The sequence below is a fragment of the Vombatus ursinus genome, unplaced genomic scaffold, assembly GCF_900497805.2.
Source record: "Vombatus ursinus unplaced genomic scaffold, bare-nosed wombat genome assembly UNPS02014778.1, whole genome shotgun sequence".
Taxonomy (NCBI): Eukaryota; Metazoa; Chordata; class Mammalia; order Diprotodontia; family Vombatidae; genus Vombatus; species Vombatus ursinus.
This window is the reverse complement of record NW_020954556.1, coordinates 11855767-11866802: the sequence shown is the minus strand read 5'-3', so window position 1 is coordinate 11866802 and position 11036 is coordinate 11855767.

Genomic DNA, 11036 nt, shown 5'->3' with positions numbered 1-11036 from the left:
AGAAAGAAAGAAAGAAAGAAAGAAAGAAAGAAAGAAAGAAAGAAAGAGGAAGGAAGGAAGGAAGGAAGGAAAACAGACAACACCTCAACAGCAAACACTTGATTTCCTTGTCAAGCAGAGAGATATGGCAGTCAAGAGCAACATTAGATCAGAAATTCATTTTTAATATGATTCAAAGAAAGGTGATAGAATGTTATCTAATCCATCTCACAGTTGCCAAATTGGTATTCCTAAAGCATAAATATAATTTGGTCATTCCCCTGCTAAAGAAACCTCAGTGGATCCCTATTGCTGCTACGATACAATACAAATTCCTCAGTCTGGATTTTTTCAGCTCTTCACAATCTGGATTCATCCTACCTGCCCAAGCTTATTGCATACCCCTTCTTCACAACCTCTAAGTTGCTACTTGATCTATTTGTTACTCTCCCTGAATGGCATTTGTGTCTCTATGCCTTTGCACCAGCTGGCCCCCATGTATGGAATGAGAGCGATTTATTAAGTTGATGAGTATCAAGATAGGTTTGGAATTGGTGAGCTGTGGCCATACACTGGATGCTGACTTAAGAGAGATTAAAGCCAGAGTGATTCTGGGACAGTTGTGGGATAGAAAGAACCTGTATTATGCATCATATTTAAAGTAGCTTGAAAAAGTGGGGGATTCAGTATCCATGTTGAGGAGTCATCCTTATAAGGAATAACAGGAAGAAGCAGGATAAAGAAATGTCACCCACATTTCCCCAAATCCCAAGCTAAGGAAAAACAATAAAAAGACTTATGGGGAAAGAGACTTGCCCAAGGCCATACTTATTGAGGTATATTCCTAGAGAAGGACTTTTAATGAGTAAATCTCCCAAAGTCTTCCCTGGTCCTCTGTGTCATAAGAGTTCTCTGTCAGGAGAGTTATAAATGTTTTAAGAATAAAAAGGCACAGTTAATTTTTAAAGCCTTTCCTCACCTCCATCTAGAATTTCTACTTTCTATCAAAACTCTATTTTGTCACCTCTTAGCAGAAGTCTTTCTTCATCTCTTTAGTTGTTAGGATCCTCTACCCAGAAATAATTTTATAACTACTTTGTATTTTGAAATTAATTCTGTATGTGAGTATACACACATATATGTGTATCTATATATATATGTATATACACATACACAGCCTGTATATATGTAAATGTATATATAAACACATGCATATTCATATATACAGAAAATATAAATAATAAATTTAAATTTAAATACAGACAGAAACAATATAGTTCACATTATATATTATTTATCATACATGTGAATAATTAAATAAATATAATGAATAAAACATATTTTATATAGTATACACATATACAGAAATTTTAAAACCAATTTTGTTTGCTGTTCAGTCATTTCAGTAGTTTCTGACTCTACATAATCCCCTTTGGGGTTTTCTTGGCAAAGATACTGGAGTATTTTGCTATTTCCTTCTCCAGGTCATTTTTCAGATGAGAAAACTAAGGCAAACAGGGTTAAATGATTTGCCCAGGGTCACACAGCTAGTAAATGTCTAAGGCCAGATTTGAATTCAAGAAGAGGAGTCTTCCTGACTCCAGGCCTGCCATTTTATCCACTGTGCAACCTAGCTGCTGTAAATACAAATAGAAACAACAAATAGATCATATTGTATATTACTTCATCTATACAACATATAGGAATATTCTACAGTTATCCCTTTCACATCACAACTTTCCCATTGTGGTTTCAATATATTGTGGTCTGCACAAAAAAAAAAAATGAGAATTTGGGGAGAGTTTTGTAGAAGCCACAGACAACACACAAAGACCAGAAGACAACACAGAAAAAGTTTAGAAACACAGAAATGCATAAAATATGTGTATGGTATTGTATGATAACATATTTTATCTTTTAATATCATAACAATTCAGACTTCTTCTCTGGTACAAAGGGAGGGCCAAAAACTTTTACATGGATTTTCCAGATAACAAGGGTGCTATGTCCCTAACCCCCATGATGTGGAAGGGCTAACTGTATATAAATAAATAAAACAAATAAACATTATAATATATTAAGCATCATATTATGTATCAATGTAAAGAGGGGCAGAGACTGTTTCATTTTTGTCTTTGTATCTCTAGCACCCAGTAGAGTGTTTAACACCATGTAGTAGCTTAATAAATAATGGTGGTTGAATGACTGAGTGAAGATGAGGAAGTGATAGGCTCATTTAATAGTGAAAAAAAATGGAGGCAGCAGGGGTAAGGGCAGCAAAACTTGGCAAGGGGCAGAGGCATGAATGACTTATAATTTTTCCCACTGGAGGAAGTACCCACATGGATTCAAGCATAGCTCTCTTAAGGTATAGAAATATGTCCATCTGATTCTGTGAAAGTGATAGTGTTGTTCAATGGCAAGAGATCTGGGTTTAGAAATGGCACCTCTATTTGAGTTCCAGCTCTGCTGCTCTTCACCTGTATGATCGTGGGAAACTTCCATGACCTCTAGATGGCAAGGGAAGGAAACCCTCTCTGTGTTTTCAGTCCCCTTTCCTGGCCCTTATTTGCTCATCTGTTCAATGAGTAGGTGGGTCTAGATGACCTCTAAGATCCTTTCCAGCCCTAAATCTAAGTTCCTTTTCAGTAATCAGAAGACACTAACCCTTTAACATAAGACTCTCAAGAAGATGATGGAATAACAGGAAGAGTTACTGGATTTGGAGTCAAAGGAGTTGGGAAAGCATTCTGGCTCTGCCACTTATAAATTGTGCCTCAGTTGGTGAGTGACCTCATCTCTCAAGGCCACAGTTTCCCTCATCTGAAAAATAAGGGTTTCCCAATTTGTATGGACTGATGCTGAATGAAGTGAACAGAACCAGGAGAACGTTGTACACAGTAATAGCCACGTTGTGCGAGGACTAATGTTGATAGGGACTAACATTAATAGACTTAGCCCTTCTCAGCAATGCAAGGATCTAAAGGTCTCTAAAGGTCTCATGATGGAAAATGCTATCCATATTGAAAGAAAGAACTATGGAGTTGGAATGCAGATCAAAGCACACTACTTGATATTTTTTTTTCTTTTATTTTGTTTTGTTTCCTCTTTGTGGTGGTTCCTCCTATTGGTTCTAATTCTTCCTTACAACATCACTAATGTGAAAATATGTTTAATAGGAATGTATATGTATAGCCTATATCAAATTGTGTGCCATCTTGGGGAGGGAGGGGGGAGGAAGGGGGAGAAAAATTAAAACTCAAAAGCTTATGGAAGCTATTGTTGATAAATCAAAATAAATTAATAAAAATATAAATTAAAAAAGAGAGCAAAATTTAAGAAAAAGAATAAAAGAAGACAGTGAGTAAACATTCTAAATTACCAAAAAAAAAAGAAAAGAAAAGTAAGGGTTCCTAACAAGAAGATCCTCTAAGTTTCCTCCTAGCTTTATTTCCTTTGATCCCTTCCATAAATCCTAAGGATTTCTTTATAATGAATTACTTATGAGCATTACTACACTGCTGATTTTCTGCAGCAAGGCATGTCTCCTCTTCTCATCCTGATATGTGGGGGAGTTCAGTGGGAAAAATGTTAGAAAGGAAAACAACCATTACCTGCTGCTGCATGATGAATGCAGCTTATGGGGGTAGGAACTAATGGTAATTGAGCATAATTCTCCCAAATTACACAAGCCTCTAAAATGGGTGAATGTTTCCAAACCCAGAGTTTTGAAAATCAATGGGGTAGGAGATACAGTCCTGATTATATTTTTTTTGCCATTAACAACAATTGCCAATAGAATGACAAATCTGGCTGATTGATGTACTGTTTTATTCTATTTTTAGATCCAAGAATTTTAGATGCATCTATATTTATTGAGAATTCCCCTTAGAACAGTGTTTTTCTAGATGCTATTGGGAGTGACCCTTCACTAAAGTCTTCTTCCAATGAACGGAGGTGACCCTGGGTTCACCAATTCAACCATCACTTCCCTTTGGACCTCTATAAAGATAGTCTAGGATTCTGAACCAAAGAGCCTTTGGGGATAGAGGTGACCACCAGTACTCTATGCCTACTCTCAGCCCAATGTCACAAAATCACTGAGGTGAGCAATCACTGTGAGGAAGAAGCCCATTCTCCTTGCCCCCACCAATACCAATAGTGACCTATTGGCAGCCCCAAGCAGACAGTCCAAGAGTCTTTAGAGTGACAGAATCCCAGAAGTCTGCCAGTTATGTTTGTAGCCCAACCTCCACCGTCACCATCCTGGGAAGCAAACCCATGGAGATGCAATCTAGCAACAGTTTCTTTTGGTGCTGCAGCTACAGTTAACTCAAAACAGAAAAGACAGTGCCCACCGTCAAAATCCTGGGCACTGTCCAATGGTTTAACATCAGTAGCAAATATACTTTCACTGGTGGAAATGCCATTAAACCTGATATATTACCATCTGCTCTGCTACTGTACCCTAATAACCAAGGAACCTTTCCATCCAGCTTGAAGCTAAAACCTACATGTATCATCTCCCCCAATAGAATGTAAGCTTCTTGAGAGCTTTCATTTTTTATTTGTATCTTCAACTCTTAGCAAAGTGTGATGCATGCAGTAAATAGTTAATAAATGCTCACTCATTCCTACCTTGAAGGCTGTGACAGAAGAGTGTAAACTGTGGCAGGTCATAAAAAGCTTGAGCCCAGGGCCAGCAATGGTCAGCATGTTTGTCACCCAAGGACCAACCCTACTAGGTACAGGGAGACGTATCATCAAGCACTAGGCCATAGCATGATAGACTTTGTTTTTTGTTTTATTTTTCCCACAAAATCTCATAATGCTTATATATTACAGAGTATAGGGATAATGATATGTTTACACACACACCTCAATGAAATTTATTACTTTAGTCAACAAATATTTGTTTTTTAATGAATAGTATTTTAACAATTATTTATTAACAATCTATTGTGCAGAGTCCTGTACACATACAGGAACAGGGGGAGAACCCAGCTCTGCTACTTACAACCTGTGTCACCTTGGGCAAGTCACAAACTCTGGGCCTCAGTTTCTCACTTGTAAAATTAAGTGGTAGGGGATGACCCCTAAGGCACTTTCAGGGCTAAATACACAGTCTTATGATATAGCCTTGCTGTCATGGAGTGTGCATTGTGGCAGATCTTTTATCTACTGAAGGATGTGAAGCATTGAGAGTGATCATAGAAAGCATAGTTCCTCCTCTCTAGGCCCTTATACTCTAGTGGGAGATGAGCTATGCGCACACACACACACTCTATACACACAATTAAATAATATCATATAGAAATATGTATGTGACAAAAGACCACAGGGATAAAGGATGAGAGATGATATAATTGGAGCTTGTTGGATCAAATATAATATTGATAGCAAACATTTATATAGTGTTTACTACATGCTAGGCACTATGCTAAGTACTTGATAATTATTATCTCATTTGACCTTCACAACACTTTGGGAAGTAGGCACTATTATTGTCCCCATTTTACAGATGAGGAAACTGAGGCAAATAGTTGTTTGATTGACTTGTCCACGTTAATGTCTAAGTCTGAATTTGAACTCAGTTCTTCTTGACTCCAGGCTCAGCATTTTATCCACTGAACCACCTAGCTACTCTAAATATCTAAAATATCAAATATTGCTGATAAAAAGCCTAAAATTCAAGATAAATAAGGAACTGATGCAAAATTATAAGATTAAGAACCATTTCCTAATAGAGATGTGGTCAGAATATATGAGCAAACTCTTTGCAGAAGAAGAAATACAAATGATTTTTTATGCCAAGTGCCTAGTAAAGTGTCTAGCACATAAAAGATAGTTAAGTGCTTGTTGATGGATAGGTGAATCAACCGTGTGAAAATCATGCATCAAATCATTAATAATGAAAAGAATGCAATTAAAAAAAACAGTGATATTTTCACAACATGCCCAGCAAATTCATAATAATAAAAGATGCCTACAACTAATATTAGAGGGGTTGTGGAAAAGCAGGCATGATTATAAATAGTTGATGGAGGTATGAAATAGTCCAAACAATCTACAAATTAATTTGGAGCTATACAAAAAATAAGATGAAAATGTTCATCTCTCTTGACTCAACAAATAGTGTTCTTGGTACCTATTACTCATATATACCAAGGGGGCTCTTAACACATAAAAAAGTTTCTGTATATAAAAAAATGAACTTTTTGTGGTAGCAAAACTCTGAAAACAAAGTCAGTGTCCATTAACTTGGGAATGACAAAACAAATAGCAGCCTCAGAAGATAATGGAACATAATTGCCTTTTATGATGAGATCTTCTTCTTGTATTTTCAGTGTATGTATTTGTTGATGACTAAATTTGCAATTTAAAGGGAATTATGAAGGATTCAGAGAAACTAGGGAATACTTGTACGAACTGATGCAAAGCAAAAGAAATAGAAATAAGAGTAATATACACAGAGACCAAAATAACATAAAGGAAATCAACAATAAAGTAAATTAGAATTTTGCTCATTACAATGACCAATCTGGATTCCAGAGGACTGATGACAAAAGAGTTCTTCTCAGAAGAGAAGAGGTAGACTACAGATAGGGAATGAAGCAAATGCTGCCAGGGACACTCGATACATCATAGGATTAAAGACCTATAAATGAAAAAGAACACAAAATCCATCTTTTCAATTTGCTACTTTTTTGCCGAGAAAACCGAGGCCTAGGTATGTCAAGTGACTTATTCAAAGTCACACAGGTAACTTTCATCAAAGGGAGGACTTGAACTTAGTCCTTTGGACTTTAGAGCTTTATTTTTTTGTTACAATAGTTCTATTTTGTATAGGTCGTATTAGGAAATGGTAGTAATGTTCTTTCTAAGGCATAAATAAAACATGCTTTAAAAAGATTGATTATTTTTTTAATTAAAAGCAGTATGATATAGGTAAAGTGAACCACATTATAAGAAAACCTGATTTAATGTTTTGGTTTTGTAATTTATTTGGTTTTTTTTAATAGTACTTTTTTCTCTCTGATTTTATTTTTTCTCAGATGTAAAAAAAATTAACATTAGTTTTTAAATTTTGAGTTTCAAATTCCCTCCTCTCCCATCCTTCCCCCCCTCCTTGAAAAGGAAAGCAATTTGATAGAGATTATATCAGTGAAGTTATGCAAAACATATTTCCACATTAGCTACATTACAAAAGAAAACATAGACCAAAACAACAAAAACAAGAAAAATAAAGTTTAAAAATTATGTTTTGATATGAATTTAGGCTCCATCAGTTCTTTCTCTGGGGGTTGATAGCATTTTTCATCATAAGTGATTCAGAACTACCATGGATCATTGCATTGCTGAGAATAACTAAGTCTGTTCATAGCTGATCATCATACAATATTGCCATTACTGTGTACAATATTCTCCTGGTTCTCTTCACTTTGCATCGATTCGTATAAGTCTTTCAGGGATTTTTTTTTTCTAAAACCATCTTACTAATCATTTCTCCTAGCACAATAGTATTCCATTACATTCATATACCACAACTTGCTCAGTCATTCCCCAATTGATAGGCATCCCCTCAGTTTCCAATTCTTTGCCACCACTAAAAGAGCTACTATAAATATATTTGTACCTATATGTCCTTTCCCCTTTCCTTTGATCTCTTTAAGATATAGACCTAGTAGCAGTATCCCTTGGTCAAAGGGTATAATATGCACAATTTTATAGCTCTTTGGGCATAGTTCCAAATTGCTCTCCAGAAAGGTTGGATCAGTTCACAATTACATCAATAGTGCATTAATGTTCCAATTTTTTTCTATATTATCTCCATTTGTCATTTTCCTCTTTTGTTATATTAGCCCATCTGATAGGTGTAAAGTGGTACCTCAGAGTTGTTTTAATTTGTATTTCTCTAATCAATAGTAATTTAGAGCATTTTTTCACGTGACGATAGATAGTTTTGATTTCCTCTTCTGAAAACTCCTTGTTCATATCCTTTGACTATTTATCAACTGGGGAATGACTTGTATTCTTATAAATTTGACTCAGTTCTCTATGTAGTTGAGAAATGAAGCCTTATCACAGACACTTGCTATGAAAACAATTTTCCCAGTTTCTTGCTTTCTTATTTAATTTTATGTAAGCATATGTTCCATTTTACATTCCATAATGATCTCTAGCACTTGTTTGGTCATAAATTCTTTGCATATCCCTAGATCTGACATGTAAAATTTTCCATGCTCCCCTAATTTGCTTATATCACCCTTTATGTCTAAATCATGTACCTATTTTGACCTAATCTCGGTACATGGTGTGAGATGTGGATCTACACCTAGTTTCTGCCCAACAGCTTTCCAGTTTTCCCAGTAATTTCTGTGAAATAGTGAGTTCTTGTCACAAAAGCTTAGATCATGGGGTTTCTCAAGCAATATATTATGATAATTAGTTACTACTGTATATCGTGTACCTAATCCATTCCACTGATTCACCACTCTATTTCTTAGCCAGAACCAAATCATTTTGATGATTATCACTATGTAATACAATTTGAGATCTGGTATTACTAGGCTACCTTCCTTCACTTTTTTTTCATTGATTCCCTTGATATTCTTGACCTTTTGTTCGTCTAGATGAATTTTATTATTTTTTTCTAGCTCTATAAAATAATTGTTGGTAGTTTGAGTGGTATGACACTGAATAAGTAAATTAATTAAGGGAGGATTATCATTTTTATTACATTGGCTTGGCCTACCCATAAGCAATTAATATTTCTCTAATAGTTTAGATCTAGCTTTATTTCTATGAAAAGTATTTTGTAATTGTGTTTATATAGTTCCCAGGTTTGTCTTGGCAGGTAAACTGCTAAGTATTTTAGGTTATAGTTATTTAAATGGACTTTCTCTTTCTATCTCTTCCTATTGATGACTTACATGGGTTTATTTTATATCCTATAAGTTTGCTAAAGTTAATTATTTCCACTAGTTTTTTGGTTGATTCTCTAGGGTTCTCTAAGTATGCTGTCATTTTGTCTGCAAAGAGAAATTGTTTCCTCATTGTGTGTTCTAATTCTCTCAATTTCTTTTTCTTCTCTTATTGTTATAGCTAGCATTTCTAGTACAATTTCTAATAGTGGGAATAATGGTCATCCTTGCTTCACTCCTGATCTTATTGGGAAGTCTTCTAGCTTATCCCCATTACAGATGATGTTTGTTAATGGCTTTAAATAGAGATTATTATCATCTTAAGGAAAGCTCCATTAATTCCTATACTTTCTTGTATTCTTAACAGGAAAAAGTATTGTATTTTGTCAACAACTTTTTCTCCATTTATTGAGATAATGATATGATTTTTGTTATTTTTGTTATTGATATGGTCAATTATGTTGATAGTTTTCTTACAGTTGAACCAGCCCTATACCTCCTGGTATAAATCCCACCTGGTCACAACATATGACATTTGTGATCTATTGCTGTAATCCTCTTGCTAATATACCACTTATTTTCCGTAGGCAACTCATTTCACCTTTCTGAGGGGAGACACAAACAGAGACAAACAGACAGGCAAAGAAAGAGAAACAAAGACAGATACAAATAAAGAAAGTCAGAACCAGACAGAGAGAGTGCCTTTATTAAGCAATTACCATGAGATAGATAATGTGCCAAACACTGGGAATACAAATGCAAGCCAAAAATAAAAGGCAATCTTTATCCTAGTGGAATTTACATCCTAATGGAGGAAAACAACATAGCTTTCTTTAAGAAAGCTGCCTGGCAGAGGTAGAGAGGAGAAAGATGGAAAAAATCTGGACAGTCAAAAGCAGAGCAGGAAGAGAAATGAGCATACTTGTCCTGGGATCTCCATGAAATAGTGATCTCAGCCAGGAACTCACCAGTCAGAGAAGGGGTCATAGGGCTGGAGGAATCTTTAGGTTGAAAAGGCTTCAGGGCAATGTTAATAATTTTCATATAACCTTCCTCCCAGAGTTATTATGGAAAAGGCGCTGTATACATCAATGGTTCTAATAATAACATGAGCCATTAAAATTAAATATCATTTTGAGGGGACTTATTAGTAATTGCACACTTGTTGGACATGGCTTCTACTTTTCACTACTGTAATTCTACGCTCTGCCTGGGTTACAGACTCTTAGAGGCAGCTGGGTGGTTCAGGGCAGTAGAGCACAAGACTGGAGTCAGGAAGACCTGAGCTCAAATCTGACTTCTGATACTAGCTGTATGACATTGGGGAATTCACTTAACTTATGTCCATCTTAATTTCCTGAACTGTAAAAATGTGAATAAAAATAGCACCTATCTTTCAGGGTTGTGATGAAGATAAAATGAGACAATTATAAAGCACTGAGAAATAGTTCCTGACACATAATAGATATTGAAGGAATGATTCTTTTATTCCTTCTCTGCATTCCTTCCTAATCTAGCTCCACTCAACCTGTCTAAAATCTTCTCCTTGGGACTCTCTCTCTAGGGAAGAGAGTATCCTTATCATCCCCTATGCCCCATATCCATTCTCAACAAATATCTATTGGCTGATTTAGATGTATCAATCAACATGTAGAAGGGACCCCTTAAGAACCTGTACCTTTAAAAAGCAACAATATATTAAAGTCCTGACAACCTGTCTCCTACATATTAATTGATATATCTAAGTCAGCTAACAAATATTTACTGAGAATGGATAGATACCCATTCTATAATTAGAAATTGAGGAGAGGTAAAGTGCTTTGCCACTTGGTGAGAGAGAAGATTTGAACCAAAATTTTCTTGACTTCAAGCCCATCCCTTTATGGAGGACAGCAATATCCTTCACATTATTATTATTACTGCATCTGTATTTGATATCATAAGTATTCTTACTCCCCCACCAGTAAGATTCCTACCTTAGCACAATGTGTATAGGCATTAAAAAAAAGGATTTATCAGCTGAAAGTTACAAACTCTCAGAATTGTTAGGATCCTTCCAGGAGCTACCATAGGTCCTGTCCAAACAATAGCTAACATACAGTGGGAGAAGGATTCCTCTCATTTAAATATTCT